We start from the raw sequence: 24759 nt of genomic DNA on the forward strand, positions 1-24759 counted from the left end.
CACAAGCTGAGATCATCTGGGAAGAGGGAAGATCAACTGAGAAAATACCCCATCAGATAGATTTGTGGACATACTGACCCAGTCTGCCTAGCAACCTATGACATCATTATCTACCTGCCACTAGGAGTGGCCCTTCCCAGGGTTATAAAAGGACAAACCCACCTTCTCTCTCCTCTCTCTCTCTCTCTCTCTCTCTCTCTCTCTCTCTCTCTCTCTCTCTCATTTCTCTCTTACTCTCTTGGTCTCTTAACTGTCTCTCTCTCTCTCATTTCTCTCTTGGTCTCTTCACTGTCTCTATCTCTCTTCCTCTGTCTCTGTCTCTCTGGGGTGCCCCTCCTTTCTCCTCCCATGCTCATATAATAAGCTTCTCCATATCACATCTGTTGTGTGGTACATATTTCATATTTAATACCTTATTTTTCATATTTTAAAAAGCCTATGGTTATTTTCTTGATTGGCACTCATGTGGAAGGTCCCAGCCCACTCTGAGTGGTGCGACCCCTGGGCAGGTGGCCCTGGGTTGTGTAAGCAAGCAGAAGGAGCAAGCCAGGCAGAAGTGTTCCTCTAAGGCCTCTGCTTCCAGGCTCCTTACTTCCCTCAGTGATGGGCTGTCACTGGAAATGTGAAAGCCAAATAAACCCATCTCATAAGTTGCTGTTGGTCATGGTGTTTATCTCTCAGCAAGGCAAAGGAGGACAGAGCCCCCAGGATGTTTCTGTCACAGGACCTGAACAGCCACTATTGCTTTACAGGGCTTAAAAATAAGTACAATCTCCAGAATTCAAAAAGGCTTGGGTGCCCTAGACTCAGCCTTGAAGAGGAGAAAGGGAGGTCTGTCTGGAGACACCTCTCTTAGACAGTGGGGTGGTTAGGCAGGACACCCAGAGAGCTTCTGTTCTGAGTTAGACACACGAGAGCTTTTGGAACAACTTTGGTCACTTGGGCGTGAGCCCACTACCTCTGACTCAAGCTGTTTTCTCTTCCTGGAATTGCTGCTCTCCATTGTTCTTACCCGCTGGGGCGAGAGCAAGGAGAGGGTCATTGTCCCCAAGGATTGCTGCGGAGGATTTGAGTTTAAATGCTTTTTATCTTTTTGTTAATTCCCATCAGTCATTCCAGACTCATAGATACCAGCTCTGCTGGGGGCCTCACCTTGCGCTCCCTCCACCTCCTGCTGTGTTTGGATATTCATCTGCCCCTCAGCATGACCTTTGGATCTTTACAGTCAGCTCCAGGGCGTAAAGCCCTCCCACACAGCCAGCACCTTCATCTCCAGCACATGCCTACACTTGCTTCTTATTCCAGCTGTGCCCAGCTGTGCCATGCAGCCTGCCTCAAAAAAAACTTTCCGGCCCACCGCTTAGTGTTATCTGAAAAACTCCTCCATCCCATCAGAAGGCTCCCTAGCCTCAGAGAGAATTTATTGCCCCTTTACCCTCCATCTTGTGACTTTGAAAATGTAACATTTACCCACCTTGACATGATATACATTTTATTGGAAGGTTTGTTTATTCATTGATCCCTTGAACTTGAGGTTCTTTTACACTATGCTTTCTTTCCCCTTCCTTCTTTTTCCCCTTTAACTTGGAACCTAATGGATACCCAAGAAGCACTGAATGAATGGATTATATCGTTTGTTTACACATATGTCCCTTCTGCTTTTTAAAATTAAGTCTTTGAAGATTGAGGAACGTGGCTTATTTGTATTTTATTCCAAACTGCTGGTGTAGTACCTGAGAAATGATGGGCACCAGTGCCCCCCTGTAAAGCTTCCAATGGCCCGTATCATTTATGACATTAAAATCTCAATCACTTCCTTATTGCCCTTTCTGTCCTTATGTAAAGGTTGTACTATCTCATTGTCCAGTACTCCAGACTTGACAGTCAGCTCCCTGAGAGCAGGAGCAGAGCTTCTTGTCCCTCTGTGTCCCCAGAGGTTCTGCTACAGTGTCCAACGTCCTGGGAGGGCTCAGAGCTAAAACTTTTCTTACCTAAAACTACCCATCGCCTAGATTCTTCCCTCCAGTAATGGGATGTCCACCCACATGCAGCATCTCCTCATGCCTGAATCTGCTTCACACATGCTTAGTGTTACCAACTTCAAGATGACAGGAAGACAGCCTTGAAAACATCTTGTTTCATATTTATGTTAGCACTATGTAGTGTTCTGCACTATTAGATGCCCAGTAAATATTTTCAAATTAATAACATTGATGAAACCCACCAAGGGTAATGAGCCCAAAGTCATAAAGAGAAGCAGAAAATTAAAAATCATGTCAGCCCAGGAGGAGAGTGGAAAAGCATCTCCAGGTCTGTCCTTCCAGGCACTGAAAAACATTGAGTGTAAACATAAGCCTTTCAACCTCAGACTGAGAAGGTCCTTCCAATTCAGTTGTTATGCCCAGATCTTGAGGCCCCTACAACCACCAGGAGTCCACAGTCATATGAAAAAACAAAGAGCCTTTATTCCAGCATGCTGGGGCCGATTGCTCAAAGAAAATGGCAACAACCCCGAGGGGAATGTGCAGTCCTCTTCTAAAAACCAAAAAGAGTTCCAAGGTGGGTTAGGTAACCTTTACTTCTATTGGCACAGATCAGGGGCAAGAGTACGAGTACATCTAGGATTGGTTAGGGCTCTGGTCGGAGCCTAGGGGCTCTCTGAACTGGTTCAAACTGGCCCAAACTGGTAGGTGTACTTGAGGCTCCATGACTCTGGCCAGGAGTTAGGAGCTATTCAAACTGGTAGCCTAACACCCTATCTTTCTTAGACTAGGCGTCCTGGCTGCCCTCCTCCCCATTGGTGTCGGTTGCTAGGGGTAATGGTCAAACATTATCAGAGATTGACCCGGCTTGCTGGGGTTCGACTAATGCTTGGGAAGAGAATTCTCCTGTATAGGGACAGAACACAAGACATGAAGAAGAAGAGCAAGTCTTTGATCAAGCTCTCAAATTTTATTTTTCAGGTTAAAGGTTTTTTTTTTAATTAATTTATTCTTGTTACATCTCAATGGTTATCCCATCCCTTGTATCCTCCCATTCCTCTCTCCCTCCCATTTTCCCCTTATTCCCCTCCCCTATGACTGTTCCTGAGGGGGATTACCTCCCCCTGTATATGCTCATAGGGTATCAAGTCTCTTCTCGGTAACCTGCTGTCCTTCCTCTGAGTGCCACCAGATCTCCCCCTCCAGGGGACATGGTTAAATGTGAGGCACCAGAGTATGTGAGAAAGTCATATCCCACTCTCCACTCAATTGTGAAGGTTTTTATAGATACGAGGAGCATGGGTATTTGCGTAAGTGAGGGTTGCTATGGATACCTAACTCTGGAATGCTCCAGCAGGTGTCTACCTTTACAGCTGCTATAATCACAGAAGAGGAAGAAATTCCAGAGAGAAAGGGAAGTTGTAAAAGATCTAGTTAGTCAGGAAAAAGTTCCCGGAACTTCTGCTCACAGGCAACTGGCCTTTAATATGATTTTACCAGTAGTCTTACTGGAAAAGCTAGTTTATAGTCAGAAAGGAGTAGCTCTTAACTATGAGCTCAGGGGTCTTAGAATGACCGTCCCCCACAATAAACCACAACAGGTGTCTAACTGCCGAACCACGACAGGGTCAACTGGTTTCTGGTAAATGACAGACTGCTGGAGAAGTAGGAACCTAGGCTCTGATAAGATGGAAGAACATTGGCCATATAGCCCGTCCCCAACAAGAGCTGAGTTGATCAAAGCACATTCTTGTGGGCCTTTTGAAAGTGGAGTTCATCTCCAGGCCACTTTCCCTTAAAAATGGAGTTTGCTTTTCAGAAATGAGGTTACACAGGCCTCACACAGTCACTGCCACACAGAAAAGTGTGGGCTTTAGATGAGGGTCCCTAACAGTTGTGGAGGTGCTCTGTGTGTGTTTTTCTCCATGGGGAATCACTCACTCCTCTTTGATCTTTCCTTCTGTGTCTGCTGTTCCCTCTGCACATCCTTGTTGAGCACCAACTGCATGCTCTATATGTTCTTCTGAGTTACTCTTCAGTTCTCATAACCCTTCTGACAGCTCTGAGATGGGGATAGTGTGTTTTCATATTTAAAATAGGATGCAACTCCATATTTGGGAGGCTGAGGCAGGAGGAGCATGAGCTCAAAGCTAATTAATCCACATTATGAGACCCCCATCTCAAACAATCAAAACTTGACGGAAAGAAGTAGCAAGTTATAGATTTAAGAAATTGCCCAAGGCCATGGAACCAATAACCGGGGTCACATTTGAACCCTGGTCTCACAAATGCCAGGCACTCCTCCACCCTTTCCACAGTAAACTTCCTTATTCCAGATTTATTGCAGTGGTGTGTAATTCCTCAGGGGTTGGTACACCTTGGCACAGGCCCGCTGTTACCCCTCTCTCGGTCTCATCATTATAGATCACATCTGAGGGGAAGAGAAAGGACTAGAATGCACGCTGCCTTTAGGAGTCAAGTAGGTCAAGTAGGAGTTCGCTGGGGACCGAACTCCTACTTGACCTACCTCCTAAAGGTTCCTTCACTTCCCAGGAACACCATAGGCCTGTGAGGGGCACTTAAGATCTAACTGCAGCATTCTATTTTCAATGTATGTATTCATTTTTACAGCTCACCGAGTCTTTGCTTTTGTCCAAAGGTTCTAAAGTACAAAGGCAAGACCGTTACTGAAGTGAATTCATGCTTTCGTGTTGGTTTGAGAGGAGAAGTCGTTCTAACAGCCAAATACCCCAGTTGAAGTGGCCAACACTTCATGCCTGCTACTACTCCACTGAACCCTGGGGGGACTGTGGTAGTACACTCAGATCCTTCAAGGACCTGGAAATCCACATCCTGTCCTCTCATTGGGTGCTTTTTTATTTTTAAAAGGAAATTGTCATTAGTCACTTCCACAGTATCCGCCAAATATAAATCATTTTATTGTGATACCAGTCACAAAATCTGAAGTCAACTTCAAAATGTGATTTCCCAGGCCTCTCCAAATTTCCCAGTTATATTATGATCTAAGGTGATACGTCCACAGGGATATATAATGACCTTAATTTTGCATAAGTTCTGAATTTTCCATTCTCCTTTCCTTTTAATATGTAACATTTTATGTTTTGAGTAGCTTTAGGTTAAAAAAAAAAAACTAAACAGAAAGTACAGGCTTTTGTAAGCAGCCCCTCAACCTCCAACCCTTTCCCCACGTACTCAAACCCTCCATCCCTCATCATCAACATCCAACGCTGCGATAGACTTTGTTTTTCAACTAGACTTTACAGATGTCGGCTGTACATGTTTGTCTATCTAGCCAATGTATAGTATTGCACAACTTTTCTGGGCCTTAAGGTTGCACCACCAATCAAAAATAGACAATGGCTCCTGCCTTTGCTGTGAGCTGTGATGAAGGAATGTAGGTTTACAATAGGGTACTCAATACCATCCTGGAGTATGAATGGTCAAGAAAGGTTCTCAAGAAACCCAAACCAACCAACCAAACAAAACCAAACACAACAACAAACAAACAAACAAAACAAAAGTACCAGGTAAACAGATCTGCATGGTAAGCGGGAATTAGCCAGGTGAAGATGGCAAGAGAGTGTAAGGCAAATGAAATGGCATGTGCCCAAACTCAGGATGAGAAGGAGCCTGGCATATTTTAGGAGCTCAACATTGGGGGATGAGATGGAAGCATCAGGTAGAGATAGAACCTATGTGTGATGTAGGCTATGTTAAAGAGTTCTTTCTGCCTTGACCTACAGTGAGTGATGTGTCACAGTGGATGGACTTCACATAGGAAGTGACATAAATACATTTGGCTTTAAAAGAATGGACATGATTATTATGATTTAAAAAATGAGATGGCACACAACAGATATGAATATGGAGAGATTTATTTGGGAGAAAGGAAGTGAAGAGGATTGGCAGCCTGAGTGGGCCATGAGGGGAGAGAGAGAGGTAGAGGGGGGCACCCTTAGAGAAAGTTCAAGAGTGAGAGGGTGATGCAAAGTGGGTTTTGTCCTTTTATATCTTGGGCCTCTAGCACACACCTGGTGGCGGGTGACCTGTGATGATGTCAGAAGTTGCTAAGTAACCTAGAGGCCGGGGAGATCAGCTGGCAGACTAGCAGATCTGTTTGTGAGCTAACAGTGAGTGCATGATAGCGGCCAGATGGGAGTTGGGATTGGGGAGACTGGTTAGGAATATATTGGGAAAAGCCTAGAAACGGTAACAGTGTGGTAAAGCTGGCACTTAGAGAATAGGATAACAAGATGCGAGCATAGGACTCAAAAAGAGAAGTGAGTTCTGGGTTTCAAAGCTGGCAAAAAAAATTTTTTTTTTGGTAAAGATTCATTTATTCATTATTTATACACCATTCTTCCTGCATGTGAGCCAGCAGGGCAGAAGAGGACTCCAGATCTCCTTAGAGATGGTTGTGAGCCACCATGTGGTTGCTGGGAAATGAACTTTGGAAGAACAGCCGGTGCTCTTAACCTCTGAGCCCTCCCTCCAGCCCCTATAGCTTGCCAATTGAATGGAATGCAGCCTATTCGTTGAGATAGGAACAGGACTGGTGGACATATCAGGGATTTACAAGGGTTGGTTCTTTCCATTTCAGGTAACAACGGTGAGTTAGGTACCACTCTATATAATTCACATTCTGTATCAGAGAAACACTTCTCTGCATGCAGCAGCTTCATCCCCATACAACCCAATTCAATGAACTTCTAAAGACTGCACGTTCTGCTTGGGATGTGGAGCCATGGCAGAATGCTCGCCTAGCATGCAGGAAGCCCAGGATTCTATCCCCAACACTGGAGAAACCACAAAGAAAACACTGCCCTTTCTGTCCTCTGATATGATTTCAAGCATCCGTTGTTCTTGTGGTAGGCATGACCCATTGGCACACGGACGCCCGAAGTTATACTCTTGTTTCTAGCTCCTCTCCCACTTGTTATTTTTACTTTAGTGACTCACTGGCAACCCCTACAGTAAGGCTCTTCTTTCTCTTCTCTGCCTACTTCATAATAGCCAGTTCATCTGGCTTCTCTAGGCAGCTTCCCCTCCTCCTCCTCCTCCTCCTCCTCTTCTTCCTCCTCCTCCAGGAGCTTAAAGTCCTTTGAACTAGATCAGTATGTTATTGAACAAGTGTGTTCTCCAGTAATTGATGGTAGAAGGCCACCCTTCTGTATTCCTCTTGGCTTCACTCGCCTTCCTGAGGGGCTGCAGTGGGTTATAGGGATCAAGCTCCGTGTTCCCAGGCTCCACCTCACAGCCTGTATCCAGGCAATCGGCATTACTTCCCTCTGCTGGTCTTCCAAGGTTGGCTCTCCTGTTTCTCTGAGGCCTCCCCATCATTGGCTCTTCCAAAGGAAGCCCCAGGGAACTACTGTTTGCACGTATGATGCCAACTTCATCCCTACTTGCCTTCTCTTGCCTTTCATAGTTAGCCATCAGAATATCTACGGAGACCATGAACAGGCAGGAAAGCCAAGAATGGCAAAAGATACCTCATTTTAGGAGAGATAAAGCACTAATTTTTATTTTGGTAAAATAAATGATAATTTTTAAATTTTTTCATAAATAAAATAATTATTATTCACTTGATGATGGGCTGTTAATTCTAACAGTACAGCTGGTTTTTTGTGGATGGCTGTACTATTAACCATGATCCTGACACTCTTGAGTGAACTATCATTTCAATATAAATAGCATTATACCCAACCACTGTGAAAAAAGTAACATTAAAGATGAAAAGTTAGAATTATTTATTATGTTGTGCTGCTGCCTCTGATACACAGACCCAACATCTTAGCTTTGGCTGCCTATGAAAGTTAGCTGACCTTTTTTTGTAGCCCCTCAGCTCCTCTTCTGGACTTGCATATGATGGCATTATTTTAGCTTCTGAGGTACCATATTACTATTGCACTGGACACTTTGATAGGACTTCAGATTTGCAAAATGCATGGCCATCGCACTCATTAGTATTTCTGCAAAGCCCTCCTATGAGGTGGTTCAGCATTATTGAAGCCAAGCATAAAAATAAGTATGCACTCATCAGGAAGATGCTGATAGGATTCAGATGAAATGCCAACGAACAATAATGCACAACATTCAAAAGGCCAGTTTCCCCAGATGCATTGCTGCAGAACTGTCACAACCCTGAATCACCAACCTCAGAAAATAATTATTTTATGAGTTCTTACTTACAATGCTAGGATTTTTGCTACTATTTGAAATGTGCATATACAGATGTTTACGTTTATGAAGGCAATGTTTAAAACATGAAAAATTAAAAGCTTAAGTCATTCACTTGTGTCCCCTTATGGCAAGGAATCACTCAATTAACTGGATTTAGGATGACCTCAGATTGTCCTGATATTCCATATATATTTAGTTAGTCAGTCAGTCAGTCAGTCAGTTAGTTTTTTGTTTGTCTGTTTTTGAGACAGGGCATTACTGAGTTCCAGGGCTATCCTGGAACTCACTTGTAGACCAGGCTGGCCTCAAATTTAGAGACCCACCTACGTCTGCCTCCTGAGCTCTAGGATTAAAGGTATGCGCCAATAAACCCAGCCAGATCTTGCTTTTTAAGGTTATAGTTTAGCTAGCTCAAATTTTACAGCCATCATCAACTATAGATAGACCAGTTCAACTGAATAATTTGTTTTAATGGAAGAGAGTACTCAACTCCATACAGGATTCAAAAGAGGTGAGCAGAATAGCTGAAGTGAGAGGCTACCTATCAGTTAAGGGATACAGCTACCTGCATGGATGGGACATGCAAAGACCAAAGCTTAATGAGATACAGACATCTTTCTCAAGTTAGTGGAGTCTAGGAGGTGGTGTTGCTCCACAATGCCAGCAAGTACTAGGTAGGGTCCCCCATGGGCAAGGGGCTGTTTTGTGCTCTTTTCTTCTAAATTCATGTTTCTAAATTCATATTAGAGCCCCAGTCTCTAGTACCTAAAAAGGTGACTGTATTGGAGGACTGGGTTTGAAAGCAGTAATTAAGGGGTCTGGGTGTGTAGCTCAGTGGTTGAGCACTTGCCTAGCATATGCAAGGCCCCCTATCTGATCCTTAGCAAATCAGGAAAAGATGATGTAGTTAAAAATGGGACTCTTAAATCATTCTTAACTGGTACCCTTACAAGAAAAAGAAGCATTGACTCTGAGAGGCACCAGGAAGAAAAACACATGAAGAGGAAAGAACTTGTGTGGACACAGCAAGAAAGCGACAGTTTGCAAGCCAGAAGAGGAGGACTCCCATCCTGTGGACAGCTCCATCTTGGATCTTGGACCTCCCAAACTGTGAAGAAGTAGATTCCGTTGTTTAAGCTGCCAAAGCACAGCATTTGTTATGACAGCCCTCTCAAGAAAATGTGCCATGTTTTTGCACCAATAGATTCTTCCTGTGGCCTCAGTCTTGTGCTTGGTCCATCCTGCAGGCCTCCATCCCAGCTGCAGATAAAAGAAGAAAGAAAAATGGTGAGGAAAAAGGTGAGGGTACAGGTCGTGGGACAGAAGCCACCAGCCCCTCTCCAGTGGAATACCATGTAGGTGCCCCAGCTGATCTGGGTTACAGAGTCATCCCCACTGCATTAGGGTGCTCTAGAGCAGCAGTTCTGAACTTGTGGGACCTGACCCTTTGGGGTGGGGGGGGGGTGGGAGTTGAATGGCCCTTTCACAGGTTTGCATTTCAAATAGTCTGAAGGATTCTCAGTTTTAGTTCACATTGGAAGGTCAAAGAAGTAGGGTTCTTGTAGAATACTAATTAATAAGGCAACAGTTTTTTTTAAACCCCATTAGCTTCCAAAATAATAGACACAAAGAGACTATGATTTATAATTACACTGTAGGTACTATGTTGGGCAGATTCAAAGCTATTCTAATCCTATTACCCTAAAAGCCCACATAAAAGCCAATCACTTGCCAATCTGATGACTCCCGGGTGGCTTCTGCTCCACCTGTCTGTCCGCATGGATGGATGCATCACTGTTCATCTTGTCCCATGGAAGCCCTTCCTCTTCTGCTTCTTTCTCATCCTCATGGTCTCTTAACCCTAAGCCCGGGGACCTAAACTCTCCCTACCTCTCTTCTGCCCAGTCATAGGCTTCAGCAACTTTATTAGCCAATCAGGGATAATTAGGGAACACTGCTTACATCACATGGGTACAGGAAGTGGTTCAACATTCATAACAATGCCCGTGGCAGGACAGTAACCAGATCTCAGGGCACTGAAATCATGATCTGAAAACATAGTGCACAAGACCCTCCCCCCGACAGGTTCTGATATGAGCAAAGTATGTCAGCAGCAACAGGGTAGATAAATTCCCAAATGGTAGATAATTTCACCTGTGAAATACTAAGTCAAGCAGACAAAAAGCACAAGCATTTCCTTTGAATCTCCTTATATCTGGGCGACCACTCACAGTTAGAACGGACCTCGCACTCCAATTAACCTAACCAAGAAAGTTCTCACAGGTGGGCTCAGATGCTTGTCTCCTAGTTCCTGCCAGATCCAGTCAGTTGGCAACCTATATTAGGCAAGTGATGTGTTTCTTCTTCTTTTCGAGACCGTGTTTTAACTACAACATCTCTCCCTTCCTTTTCCTCCCTCCAAGCCTCCCATACCCCCCTCCTCAACTATCCTTCAAATTCATGGCCTCTCTTTCACCAACTGTTACTGAGTTCGTGTGTATGTTTGCATAAACAGATATTCCTAAATAGAGCCTTTGAGTCTATATACTGTTACTTGTATAAATGTTTTCAGGACTGACTGTGTCACACTAGACAAACAATTGCTGCCCTCTTTCCTGGGTAGGAACATCTGCTCTGCTCCCAGCTTTTCTTAGGTGCCTATGGTTCTTTGTGTAGGGTTGAGGCCACATGGACCTTTTCCCTGACCAGTTTGGCATGTTTTTTGGAGTCCTTGTTTGGCTCACATTTGAGCAGCCATGTTGGTGAGACTTTACAGGTGTAGCTTTGGATATTCTTTTCTTTTCTTTGTTTTTCTCTCTCTTTCTTTTTTAAAAAAGTTTTATTTAATTAATTTTTTCAGATTACATCTCAGTTGTTATCCCCTCACTTCTATTCTCCCATTCTCCCTCCCTCCCACTTTCACCCTACTCCCCTTGCCTAGACCTGTGACAGAAGGGGACCCCCTTCCCCCGCAATATGGTCACAGCCTATCAAATCTCATCTTGGTAGCCTGCTTATTCTTTCTTTGAGTGCCGCCAGGCCTCCCCACCAAGGGGAAGTGGTCAGATATGGGGCACCAGAGTTCATCATGTCAGAGGCAGTCCCCACTCTCCACACAGCTGCGGATAATGTCCTGTCTGTTGGCTAGATCTGATTAGGGGTTCAATGTTTACTGCATGTATTGTCCTTGGTTGGTGCAGTAGTTTGAGCAGACCCCCCTGGGTCTAGATCCACCCATCATGATGTTCTTCTTGTGGGTTTTTAGGACCCTCTGGGTCTTTCTATTTCCCCATTACCCCATACTTCTCTCATCTAGAGTATCAATAGGAAGTCCCCACATCTATTCCAATCTCCTGGTAAGTGAAGATTTTCACTGGACATCTCTTTTGGGGCTAGTGCTCAATTATAAGTGAGTATATACCATGTGAGTCTTTCTGGGTCTGGGTTAACTCACTCAGTATAATCATTTCTAGTTCCATCCATTTGTCCACAAATTTCAGGAGTTCCTTGTTTTTAATAGCTGAGTAGTATTCCATAGTGTAAATGTACCACAGTTTCTTTACCCCATTCTTCGACTGAGGGACATTTAGGTTGTTTCCAGATTCTGGCTATTATGAATAAGGCTGCTATGAACATGGTTGAGCATATACCCTTGTTGTCTGATGGAGCATCCTCTGGGTATATTCCAAGGAGTGGAATAGCTGGGTCTTGAGGTAGCCCTATTCCCAGTTTTCTGAGAAAGTGTCAGATTTCCAAAGTCGTTGTACCAGTTTGCACTCCCACCCACAATGGAGGAGTGTTTCCCTTTCTCCACATCCTCACCAGCATGTGGTGTCACTTGAGTTTTTGATCTTAGCCATTCTGATGGGTATAAGATGGAAACTCAGAGTCTTTTTGATTTGCATTTCTTCTTTCTTTCTTTCTTTCTTTCTTTCTTTCTTTCTTTCTTATTTCTTAAACTGAGCTTATTGTCATGTCAAACAATCTGAAGTTCTGGTAATAATGAAGATAGAACACTTGAGTTTTTGATCTTAGCCATTCTTATGGATGTAAGATGGAATCTCAGAGTCATTTTGATTTGCATTTCTTCTTTCTTTCTCTCTCTCTTTCTTTCTTTAAATGAGCTTATCATCATGTCAAACAATCTGAAATTCTGGTAATAATGAAGATAGAGCAAATGACGATTATGTATGCATCTACTACATTATATTATGGTTTAAATGAAAATTATGGAGACACATGAGGGTATATCCACACCATGACAGTTGATGACTATAGCAAAGAGCAGAAGAAGAACTGGCTGGTGCTGGGAGTTCACATGGAGGTTACCTCCCTCATGCAGTGCGGCCTGTTTGGAAAACAAACTCAAAACCGCATGCTCTATGTTTCTACTGGTTGACTTTGGGCTGTCCATTTTACAGTTTTCAGGCTGTGTTAACTTGTTTAAAAAAATAGGGATAACCATAATCGGAGATGTGGTTCAGTTGGTAGGATGTGGTCTAGCATGCAGGAATCCCTGTGATGGGTTCTGAGCACTGCATAACTAAGTGCGGTGGCACTTGTCTGCAATCCCAGCACTTGGGAGGTGGAAGCAGGAAGATCAGAAGTTCAAGGTCACCTTAGGCTACACAGCAAATTGGAGGCCAGCCTGGGCTGCATGAGACCCTGCCATAAAGAGAGTGCTGGGAGGGGACTTGGGAGGGAAAACAAATTAGGGACTTGGTTTATTGTGCTGAAAGTGGTAAATTTTGTGATGAATGTATTTAGAATTCTCCCAGGTATGCACAAAGAGCTATATTAAAGAATTGTCATCTCACATAATCAAGAAAATTAAAATTTGGGGCTGAGGATATGGTTCAGTGGGTTAAGAGCTTTTTCTCTGCAAGCATGGGGAGCTAAGTTCGAATCCCAGGACCCACATAAAAAACTGGGCATGACTAAACTTACCAAAACCAAATCCTATCCTTTCTTTTCTTTGCCATGTCTGTAACCCCAGTAGTGAGAAGGAGAGGCAGGAAGATCCTGAGAGCTAAGAGAACCAGAATCCCAAAGATCTCGGTCAACCTTTACACGCCTCCTTCCTGTGACTTGAGTTGGAAGTAGGTGCCACGGTTTTAATGTCTCCACCAAAGCTCATGTTGCAATTTAATCCCAGTGTGAGGTAGTAAGAGGGTGGAAATGCAATCTCAACTACAGTATTTAGAGGTGGGACCTTTGGGAGATAATTGAGGTTAAATGAGGCAATAAGGGTAGGACCCTAATCCAATGGGACTGTGGCTTTGTTGAAAGAAAGAAAGAAAGAAAGAAAGAAAGAAAGAAAGAAAGAAAGAAAGAAAAAACAAAAAACAAAAAACAAAACTGAGCAAGGATACTGTTTTTCCATTAGGTGCTTTGTACCACGTTGGGACTCTGCGCACCACCACCTTACCTTAGGAGAGATTTCCCCAGGCATTGCCTTCTGAACCATGAGTTGAATAAACCAGATGTGTGTGTGTGTGTGTGTGTGTGTGTGTGTGTGTGTGTGTGTGTGTGTGTTGGTCTGCATTATTAAATTATAGCAACAGAAGAAGTACTAAGACAATGGCTTGTTCTACACGGTTGCCACACCCACCTTCTGACCTAAAATGTTGAACATCCATCACCACAAATATTCATCACCATGATTCCATCGCAACCAACAGGAATTAGGAAAGGGAGTAAAGCGGGCCTGGCCTGCCTTAGTAAGGATACTTCCTGAAAGCATCACAGGCCATTCCTCCTTACACCTGAAGCTCTGTCTGTCACACCTTCGTAGCTACCTAGCAGGGAGTTGGAAAAAAATCATTTTCTCCTGGGTAGCAGAGTACCTAGGAAAAAAAATGGAGGAATGTTGGCTCTCTTGCCATGGAGAAAGCGTAGATTTCAGAAGCAGAGAGTAACTTCTGTCACACAGACCTGAGAATCCTATAAGTGACCCATGGAAAAGACCAAGGACCTTATGTGAAGACACGTGACTGCAGTGGCTCTGCCTAGGTGACTTTTGGTGTAGCACAGAAGCTAAGTTGTTACTTCTCAAAGTGTGGCCCATGGACTAAAAGGCGCTTAGCAATGCAAAATCAGTCCCACATTCCAGCCCTCTGAATCAGAAGTGGCCTTTTAATAGGAGTCTCTGGCATAGGCTAGATTAGTGATTCCAATGAGGAGAGAGTTGGCATTGTAGCGTAAATTGGTAGTGTGGGAGCCTTAGTGGGAGAGGGCAGGTAGAACCTGTGTGTCCGTGACCTTGCTATAGAAGCAATGCAAAAGTAGGCAAGACAGCTGAGGGTTTCCACTTGACTCAAGGATGAGAGGATGAGGAACAGGAGGAGGGAGAGAGGCACTTGAAAAACTTGGCAAGAAACAAGGTCTTGAAAACACACTTTAAAAGAGTACCGGCGAAATTCAGATGCAACCGCTTGGTATTAAGAACCAAGCTGTCGTAACCCTCACAATTCCCTTGAGTCATACATAGCTGGGATTCTCCCTCCGGGTGCTAAAACTGAACTTCAGACTGATGACTTGTCGAGATCACATGCTAAGTGCTGACACAGCTCTGGCAACTCCCAAAACTACTGCGTGCATTGTCTCAATTCCCACAGTGGCTGTGAGGTACGCAAAGTAGCTTTAATCTCACATGTCAGGAGTCCAAAGGCTTGACCCCAACCAAAACAGTGATTGTTTTTCTTATTTCTTCCATTTTTATTCCCTAATTGCCTGACACAGGATGAGGAAGAAAATGTAGCCTATGCCAGGCAGAAATTTAACTCTGTGAGAGTCCAGCCCAGGAACACTTACTTACTCATCTGGTGGAGCTTCCAATGGCAACTGTTATTTTTATCATTACGAAGTGCAGGTTTTGTTCAGGAAAGTAATATTTATAGAAGTGATTGTTACAGTAAGGAGTACAGGAGCCAAACAGAGAGAGGACATTTGAAGACCTATATCAGAAACCTGGAAGGAATTCCACACACAGCTTCAGGACAGGGGTTGTAGAGTTAGGTGGCTGGCACTGCTTGCTTCCTAGAACAGTAGAGCTGGAGAAAGCCATTAACCTCTGCTTGTCCCCATTCCTTCAGCCTCAAGAGCCATCTTCACTGGGTAAATTACAAGTACTAGATGAGAAAAAGTATACAAGATACTAGTCTAATTCTCAGCTTTGTCTCACTAAATGTAACTGTAGATGGGAAATGCAATGGGAGTTGGTCTAAACAGCAGCAGGCACAGGAAGGAATTAACCTACACTGACAGTTTTGAGTCCTTATCAGAGGACAGACTTGGTTGACATCACCTTTAAGAAGAGAAAGTCCCTCCCCCCCCCCCTTTTCTCTGTCCACAGTCTTTACACACTGATTAAAATTAGCATGGCTTCTAATGGTGCTTTCTTACTAATGTGTTCAAGTGATGCACTTATAAATCCTTCTATTTCTCATAAATGTACTTTGTAACTCTGGCTCTAGCACATGAGCACAAAACAAACAGTCATCACTCTTACCTTTAATGCTTATGAAGAGAATGAGCTCAAAGGCAAAATTCCATTTATGAGAAGCTTTGGCACAGTCTATGAAGGTGACAGATGTTCCACCCCCTAGAGCCTTCTTGTTCTACCCTGAAAAAAAATCTATATTTTCCTTTAGTATATTGATTTCTTGTTACAGAACAAGAATGGCTATTAAATATCTTTATTTGGTAGCTTGGGGTTACCAGTTGTGAGAGAAAAATATATATCAGTACTTAAAGGAGAGTTGATGGGGGGGGGGAAGTTGATGAAAGGGGCCCCCGTGAAGGGTAATCTGTAGTGAGGAGGTGATTTACAATTGACTGAAGGACCTGGAGACTTACCAGAGCAGGAAGAGGGAGCAAATGAGAAAAGCATCCAATCCTGGGAAAACCCTTTGATGGATGAGCAAGATTCTCTAACGGATGAGAAAGCACTTTCCCCAGTAGCCAGCTGGCTCCTCTCATCTCTCTTTTTGGCTTGTAATGCAGTGGAAATATTCAGTATAAGGACTTAACGGAATATATGAACCAGCTGATGCACACTAATAATAAATTTAAGTGTTCTTTTTTGTGTTTTGCTTTGATGAGAGGACATTGATTTCTCTTTAGGGATGGGGTTGGATCTTCATTACCAAAATGTAGCTGGAAGTTGAGTAGATTGATGAAGAAAAATGTTCTAAATACTATTTCTTCTCAGCATTGCGAATAACATTTATATAATGCACTTTTGCCTTCAAAGTGTGCTCACCCAAATTGTCTCTTTTCCTCTTATAAATAACGGAGCGAGATGGGTGTCATTATCAACATTTTGTACTTGAGAAAGCTAAGCCTCCTAGAAGTTCGTTTACAGAAATATTCATGTGTTTTTACGATGCTGTCTTTGCTGGCACTTCCAATCAATGTCAGCCTGTGGTCACAATTTCCACACAGGGCTTGACAGTACCAAAATAACACCAGCTCCTGTTAGAGAAACCAGAAGAGCCACTAATTCAGATGCATGTTGGGCCTGTCTTTGTCTCCTGGTGAACCACTTGCTGCTTGTGCTATCTCCCTTGAGACTTGCATCTTTCAAACAGGGTAGTACATTATGCAATGGCAATGTGAGATTCTGTGGGTGTAAGAAAATGGTTCGGTTGGCAAAGCACGTGCTCAAACGTGAGAACCTGAATTCCTATACCCAGCACCTAAGTAAAAGTGATGGCGGCACAAGTCTGTGAAGCCCAGTGCTGCGAGGGCTCGAGACAGGCAGGTAGGTCTCCGAAGTTCACTGGCCAGTCAGCCTAGCTGAATTGATGGGTTCCAGGTCTAGTGAAACACCCTGGCTCAAAATATAAAGCAGAGAGCCACCAAGGAAGATATCCAATGTCAACTTCTTGTGTACACACACACACACACACACAGAGAGAGAGAGAGAGAGAGAGAGAGAGAGAGAGAGAGAGAGAGAGAGAGAGAGATACCTTGCAGAGCATGTACAGATATACACATGAACAATACATATGCTATACACATATAAATTATATGTATATGCATACATTGAACATATTGGAACAGTTTTCATTTGGAAGAGCTACATAACAGTAAGATACATTGAATTTTTGTTGTTGTTGTTGTTATTTACCTTTAAAGGCCCTGTTCTGAGGCCAGGCGTGGTTGGTGCGCACCTTTAATCCTAGCGTTTTAGGAGGCAGAGGCAATAGGACCGATGTGAGTTCAAGGCCAGCCTGGTCTACAAAGTGAGTCCAGGACAGCCAAGGCTAGACAGGGAAATCCTGTCTTGAAAAACTGAAAGAAAAAAAAAAGTCCCTGTTCTGTTTTAGGTTCTGTACGTCTGAACTCAGGGTGCTGCTTAGAATTATCTTGACTCTTCAGGTGGGTACAAGTGATTCCCTTCCATGGACTATGGAAAACCTAGCATCCCCTCAGGAGGTCTTTGAATTCCAAAGAGGGCCTTCCAATTCTTAGCTCATGTTCCAAATATCACCTCTTCTAGATTTGTCCTGTTCTGGGACTCTTGGGTTGTTCTGTATAGTGCCTCATAGATGATTAACTCAATGAATATTCACACACATCATGTCAAGCTGGTTGTATGGAGCTGGGGCTGGCAGGGTGCTTGCCTAGCAGGCATGAATCCCTGAGGCTAATCCTCATCACTGATAAAACTGAGCATGGAGACCGATGCATGCCTATAATCCCAGCATTTGGGAGGTGGAGGTGGAGGTGGAGTCAGAGGATGAGAAATTTAAGATCATCTTCAATTACATAGATGAGGACTATATGAGACCCTGTCTGGTCAAACAAACGTTGCAACTTTTACTGAGTCTTTGATGGAAAGGAGGGTTTATATTGTGATGCTCCTACACTGATTTAAGTTCACTGTTGATGATGTGATTCTCCACCTCCCCGAAACCAAGTCCAGTTTGTGTTGGCTCTTTACTCTTGCCCTGGGGTGTGGTTGATATGCAGGTGTTGTTCCATTGGAAAAGAACTGACTTTCCCTCTCCCAACAACATTGACAGTAGGTCTTCAGCAAGGGATGGGACTTCATGGTCATCCTCTCTTCTGTGCTGAAATTTTGTCTGGCTTGATCTTATGTATATCTTCTGCATGCTGTCACAATCTCTGCTAATTCATGTGTGCTACCTATCTCTCTCTCTTTTTAAAAAGAAATTGATTTATTTATTATATTTACAGTGTTCAGCCTGCCTGTCTGCCTGCAAGCCAGAAGAGGGTACCAGATCTCATTACAGATGGTTGTGAGCCACCATGTCGTTGCTGGGAATTGAACTCAGGACCTTTGGAAGAGCATGCAGTGCTCTTAACTGCTGAGTCATCTCTCCAACTCACATCTCTGGCTCTTACAATCTTTCTGTTCCCTCTTCTACATAGATATGTGAGCCTTCAGGAGAGAGATGTGATACAGATATTCCATTTAAAGCTAAGCATTCTGAAATCCTTTATTCTCTGCACACTGATCAGTTAGTTGTACGTCTCTGTATTAATTCCCATCTATTGCAAGGAGAGACTTCTGTAAGGAAAGTTGCGACCGTCACTAATCTATAGGCATAGCAATGGCATTAGAAGTCATTTTATTGTTATGTTCATTTAGCAAATTAGTAGTAGGTTTACCCTTAGTGACTATGATCTATCTAGCTACAGGTTCTTTGCCTTATTGATAGTGTTAGGTATGCGGTTCATCCTCTGGAGCAATCAAATAGTGATTGGTGACTCCCTTAACATTTGTACCACTATTGCACTAGGCCATATCTTGCTAAGCAGGTAATTATTGTAGCTTGACTCATTATTATTTTTTATTAGTATATACTCATTGTACATTGCAATGGCCTTCATAAAGACAGTTTCATTAGCCGGGTGGTGGTGGTGCATGTCTTTAATCCCAGCACTCGTGAGGCAGAGGTAGGTGGATCCTTGTGAGTTAGAGGCCAGCCTGGTCTACAATGTGAGTCCAGGATAGCCAAGGCTACACAGAAAAACCCTGTCTCAAAAAAAATACCAAACAAACAAAAACCAAACAACAACAACAACAACAACAACAACAACAAAAAACCATTTTCATTAAAATAAATATATAATATATTTTTTAAGATATTCACCTCTTATTAGCATTTCCATCACCTTGTAGTTCCATTCTGTTCCCCCAATAGTCTCATTATAAAGAGAGAGAGAGAGGGAGAGGGGAGATGGGAGAGAGAGAGAGAGAGAGAGAGAGAGAGAGAGAGAGAGAGAGAGAGAGAGAGAGAGAGAAGAGAGAGAGAGGGAGAAACTATAGAAAACATGTTTGTCTTTATATGTCTTTTTACATTGGTTTAAAATTTATTCCATATTTGTATGTGGATAAGACCCAGTAGAGAGGGTTACTAAACATATGTTAATTCCCACTTTATAATCGGTAAAACTTGGGTCCAGAGAAGTTAAAAACTCACCCAAGTCATCTAGTCAGGAAAGGATGAGGAGTTTTCTTGATTGCACTACAAGACACAATATTTACTTTGAAAGGTTGGTAGGACTAAATAAATACACGCAAGCCCCTAACTAGTACCTGGAACACTGTATAGAAATATCAGCTGTAGTAATAATAGCACTGTCCACCCTCTTTATCACCTCCTGAGAAAGCTAATCTCCCTCTAACCCTATCTAACACTCCTGTTCCCACAAGCACCATTGCAAAGTGCGCTCTTAAAGCAGAAGGCTTGGCATTAGGAATTCTGAAGTTGATGCTGGAGAGGTGGCCGAAGAACCTGCTGTTCTTGCAGAGGACCCAGTTTCCGTTCCCAGGACCCACATGGTGGCCCATAACCACCCATAATTCCACATCCAAGGGATCTGTTACCCCCTCTTCTGAACAGTGCGGGTACCAGGCACACGTGTGGGGCATAGACATACATACAAGCCCAACATTCAGATACACACTATGTCAGCTTAGGCATGATGCTCGTCTTGCCTTAGCCACAGTTTGTTCATCACGGAACAAAAACCAGAAATTTGCACTGGATTCACATCATTATTGTGAGTACTTAACGCAGACATGTAAAGAAGCTCTGTGTTTGTTGGTACCTGTAACAGCTAGTGTTTTCAGCTCAACAGAATCTAGAATCACCTGGGAAATGGAACGCTGGGCATGCATGTGGGGGATTGAATGAGATGGGAAGGCCTGTCCACTATGGGTGGCACCATTTCCGTGGCTCCCGGATGCATACCTGGAGGAAGGGGAGCCGAGCAGCAGTGTGCATTCATCACGCCCTGCTTCTTGACTATGGATGCAGTGTGACCAGGTGCCTCAAACTCCTCTTGCTGTAGTTTTCCCGTCCTCATGGACTATCACCCGGAGCTGGAGCCAGAACAAACTGTTGTTCCCTTGAGTTGCTTTTGTCAGTGTGTTTTACCTCAGCAACAGGAAAAGAAAATAAGGTGGGACCTTATTTCCAGCCCTATATTAGAACTGATACTAGATTGTGGTTTTGATGCAGGATGTTTGCTATTCTGTGCTAAAACAGATGGACACTCCTTTAGGGTGTAGTAATATCAGGCTACCTGTATGTCAGTTGGGTTGTGTCCAGCCTTCGTGGTTTTTGTTTTGCTTTGCTTTGTTTTTTCCTCATGTGACACCCATACCTTCAAGAGTTTCTTTAAAACCTACTCATATTAAAAAGAACGCGTAAGACCTTTATCTCCACCAATCACAAAGATTCTCTTATTACATTAGAACGAATCTACATAAACTAACTGGATTATACACTGTATTGACGCTATGGCAGAGTAAAAAATAAAAGGTGCATGTGCCTGTGAATCTGTCAATTCTTTGGGGGTTACGAATTACATACTTTGACTCAAGGTAATGTCTTGAAAGAGTTAAGTTACTCTCAGGAGTTAATTCAATTTAGCACTGTTCCCTGGGGGTCTTGTCTGAAATAGAGGCAACATGACATGATGGGCTGAAAATTGTAGAGTTTGTCACCTTCAATGCTGAAAAGCCCAGAGGCCATCAGATAAAGCCCCAAGCTCTATTGTTAAGGCTGCTTATCCCAGATACGGAAGAACGCGGCATATTCCCTTCACCTCACTCAGTGGCAGAGCCTGGCCAAACCTAGGTATCCTGTTTGCACTGGTTAGGGATCTTTGTCGGACTAAAGAGATTAGAGGGAAGGAGGGAGGGACTCGAACCCCTGCAAGAAAAGGTATTTTTGGAAACAAGTTACTTTTTGACCCTCCACAGGTCCGATGGGATGCCAGGAAAGAGAGGAATCTCCAGAACAGAAGGGTCACCACAGACTCCTTTATACCATCATCGGGGCTGGTGTGGTTCAGAGCCTCAAACCTCTGGAGATGGCTAGGGGTGTTTCCGCTATGGTCGTTCCTAACGCGGAGGACGTGCTGTCCCTCCCAGCGCCTGCCCCGCCCGCGCGATGCCCGACAGTAACCCCGAGGCGCGAGCAGCCGGCTGCCTTCACAGCGAGCTCCTTCTGGTTTGCAACCTAGTTGTTAGATCCGGCTCCTCCCGGGGCAGAAACTGGCGTGCTAAGTTTGCGCCCACGTGGCTTCTCGCCTGAGTGTGCTCTTCTCTAGCTCAGGAGTCAGTCTTGCTCTTTTGGGGGAGCCGTGATCAGGGCCTATATGTGTGTCGGGGAATTAGGGTGGGCGAGAGTAGGAAGCGGAAAATCCAGCAACGGGGGAAGGGAGGGATGGGAAGCCTTGGAGTTTGTCAGTGGTGGGTAGCGACGTGGGGGTAGGTCCAGGTTTCCCTGCCAGGCTTGCGATCGGGCCCAGGGAGAAATCAGAGCACGTCCGCAAGGACCACAGCCTTCATTTCAGAGAGGAACAGAAACCAGCAGGGGATTAAAAAAAAAAAAAAAAAAAAAAAAAAAACCGAAGCCTAGTAGCTGCGGCAGCCAGCTCTGCGCAGGCGCGCGGGGATCCACGTCTGACCTAGAGTTACCCCACTGGGCCATCCCAGCCGAAGTAGGTGAAAGGTAACCAGCAGGCGCCTCTGGAGCAAGGGCCCAGGCATGCGTGCACAGAGCCCTTCCAGTGCCTTTCCAGACTCAGCGAGTTTCTCTAAACAAGCATTTCCTTCTGTGGATGATGCCTGGGCTAACGCGAGGATGCCCCGAATGGAGGAGATTTGGGGAATTCTTGTCACCTGGCGCTCTGTTAGGAAAGGAGGGCCTGCATTTGTGCAACAGATGGAGAAAACCAGTTATGGAGTACCATTTGTGTTCCTACCATAGTGTGGGAAAAAATATCCCTTGTGGATTTGTTTTGTTTTGTGTTTGAATTTAGAGGTCCATTGATTGAAAAGAGGTAATGTGACCTTTCATTTATGAGCAAGGAAACTGAGGCCCAGGGAGTGCCTAAGGTTCTAACTGTAAGGGTAGTTTCTGTTAATGCTGTCTGATTCAGTGTAGAGTTCTGCTCTGGAATAAACAGCTGGCACACAGAATGTGTTTGCAAGGCCTGCCTTTAGACGCTGCTCCGGCCATTCCTAGGAAGGAACTTGCTGCCAATTGGGTTCTTCATTTACCGAGGGCAGAGACCCTGCTCCCATTTGGTAAAGCTGCTGTTTGCTAAAGTGAGCTCATAAAAGAACAGCTAGAATTTTTTCAACCCTTGGATACTTCAAGAGAAGCTGCAACTGTGTCTGTCAGGCTGAGGTGACTGTTTATGACTGTTCTCCCCAATGAAGGCTTTTATATCCATTCAGCAGACATGACTAGCACCCAGTCTGGAATGTGGCCATAGCTGACAACAGGTGGGAAGCACTGAAGGCAGAGAATGCCTTGTTTCTACTGGAAATTCTGTACTGAGTCTGGCAGAGCCTGCTACGACTGTGGCTATGCCTGATCTGGAGCCTAGAAAATGCAAGATCAAAGTACTGGCTAGCTCACCAACTGACGTCTCACAGTATGCCCAAAGAGCAATGAGAGAGAGAGAGAGAGAGAGAGAGAGAGAGAGAGAGAGAGAGAGAGAGAGAGAGAGGAGAGGGAAGGGGGAGAGGAAACTAATAGTGCCCCGTTTCTTGTAAATTTGGAGCAGTTGTAGACATCTGAGAGCTTCCCCATTTTCCATTACCTCCCTTCCCATTGGAGCTGCCTGTGTAGCTTGACACACATCAGGAAGGGAAGGGCGGGGCCCTATCCCACTCTTCTTACTGCTGGTCTAGCCCTAGGTGCCGGGCTATTCCTCAGAACTGTGAAGAGCAGGAGAGAGAAGCAGGTGTCCTCCTTTCCTGAAGGGGCCGTGGAGACAGAGGAAAGGATATACAAGGCGAAGAGAAGTGGGCCAGTCTCCTCCCACTCTCACTTCTTTCCAAGAATCTGCTCCCTTGAATGTCCCGTCAGGGAACTGGAATGTCATTGCCTCTGGCCCCAACGCTGAGTTGCTGCCCAGGCTGATTAAAACCAAGGCAGCGATTGGACTACACTTGCCCAAAAGTAACCCTGTCCCCAAGGCTTGCTGAGGTGACCAGGGGAGACGCTGTCAGATGCCTCTGTTGCCATTGGCAAGAAGATGGCTGCCCGGAGACTTCTATCATGACCCTGCTGAAAGTCTCACATGCTGAGCTCTTTCAGCACAGAGCCCTGAGCGGGGCGGTTGTAATTGAATTTTCCTGCAACCTGCTTGAGTCTTACGCAATAGTTGGTGTGATCCCTGGTTTTCAGAGGATAAAACTGAGTAAAGGAGAGAAATCCTCAGGACTGATATCCTTAAGGTTTTGTTGTTGTGTCAATTAATCTTCATTTCCTACTGTTTTGGTTAATCAGGTTATAATTGACATAGGCTCAGTTAATAAGTTGTAAATACGATATTTTGGTTAAGGAAACTGAGTCGACAAGTGAGGCTCTAAGAAGGTGATTCTCAACATCATACAACCAATAAGACGCATCTCACAGCTCTGGGTCTTCAGATCCAGTACTCAGTGGGGATTAGCAGAGCTGGTTGGGAAAACTGTCCCCAGGTTTTCCCCCTTTGTTATCACAGGAAATTTTACGTGGGAAGGTACAAAGCTAGTGATGATGTCCTCTGCCTTCCAGATGGTTAAGCAGTGAGTGACTTTGTACAGGAATGCGTGTAGAAGAGGGTAGAGATTGGCAGCGGTTGCAGGGCACATAGTATGTGTTCACAAAAACACTTCCTAAGTGAGGAATAGACCAAATAGAGTAGAAGCATTTCAGTCTGGGATGCAAATGTTGTAGGAAAGCCATTCTGTAGTTCTTAAGCGCACAATGCTTATGATGTCTTTGAACTATTAATGAGAGGGTTACTAGCCTTAGAGCATCATTGGGAAATATACTGGAAGTGGATGCAGCAAAGAGCTGGCCTACGCCCTTTTTTGGTTCAGTGGCTCTCACTGGGACCCTGGTGGTGGTGAGCTTTGCTGCTGGTTTCTTACTGGGGATGGCAATTCAATCCATTCACTCAGAAGCTTTTGCTTTTTTTTTTTTAAAAGACTTCCATGTGCCCCAGCCTGGCCTTGAACTCCTGATCCTCCTATCTCCACTAAGACCTTGGGTCCCACCAATGCCACCACCTAGCTAGAAGCTAA

At 44.3% G+C, this 24759-nt stretch overlaps 2 long non-coding RNA genes across 3 annotated transcripts in view; one reads left to right on the forward strand and one right to left on the reverse strand.

Annotated features, from left to right (window-relative positions):
• LOC311592181 overlaps window positions 1-24759 on the forward strand; it is a 55632-nt gene that overhangs the window by 5928 nt on the left and 24945 nt on the right. The gene's annotated exons all lie outside the window — the stretch shown is intronic.
• Window positions 9018-24759, reverse strand: part of LOC311592247 — a 120233-nt gene continuing 104491 nt past the window's right edge. The window contains exon 3 of one of the 2 annotated variants that reach the window (XR_014777347.1): window positions 9018-9446. This is a non-coding gene — a long non-coding RNA (uncharacterized lncRNA). Of the gene's footprint in view, window positions 9447-19656; window positions 19688-24759 lie in introns of those variants that run through there. The other variant, XR_014777348.1, reaches the window with a different exon arrangement.

The sequence above is a fragment of the Acomys minous genome, assembly GCF_964271855.1.
Source record: "Acomys minous genome assembly, chromosome: 1".
Lineage (NCBI taxonomy): Eukaryota > Metazoa > Chordata > Mammalia > Rodentia > Muridae > Acomys > Acomys minous.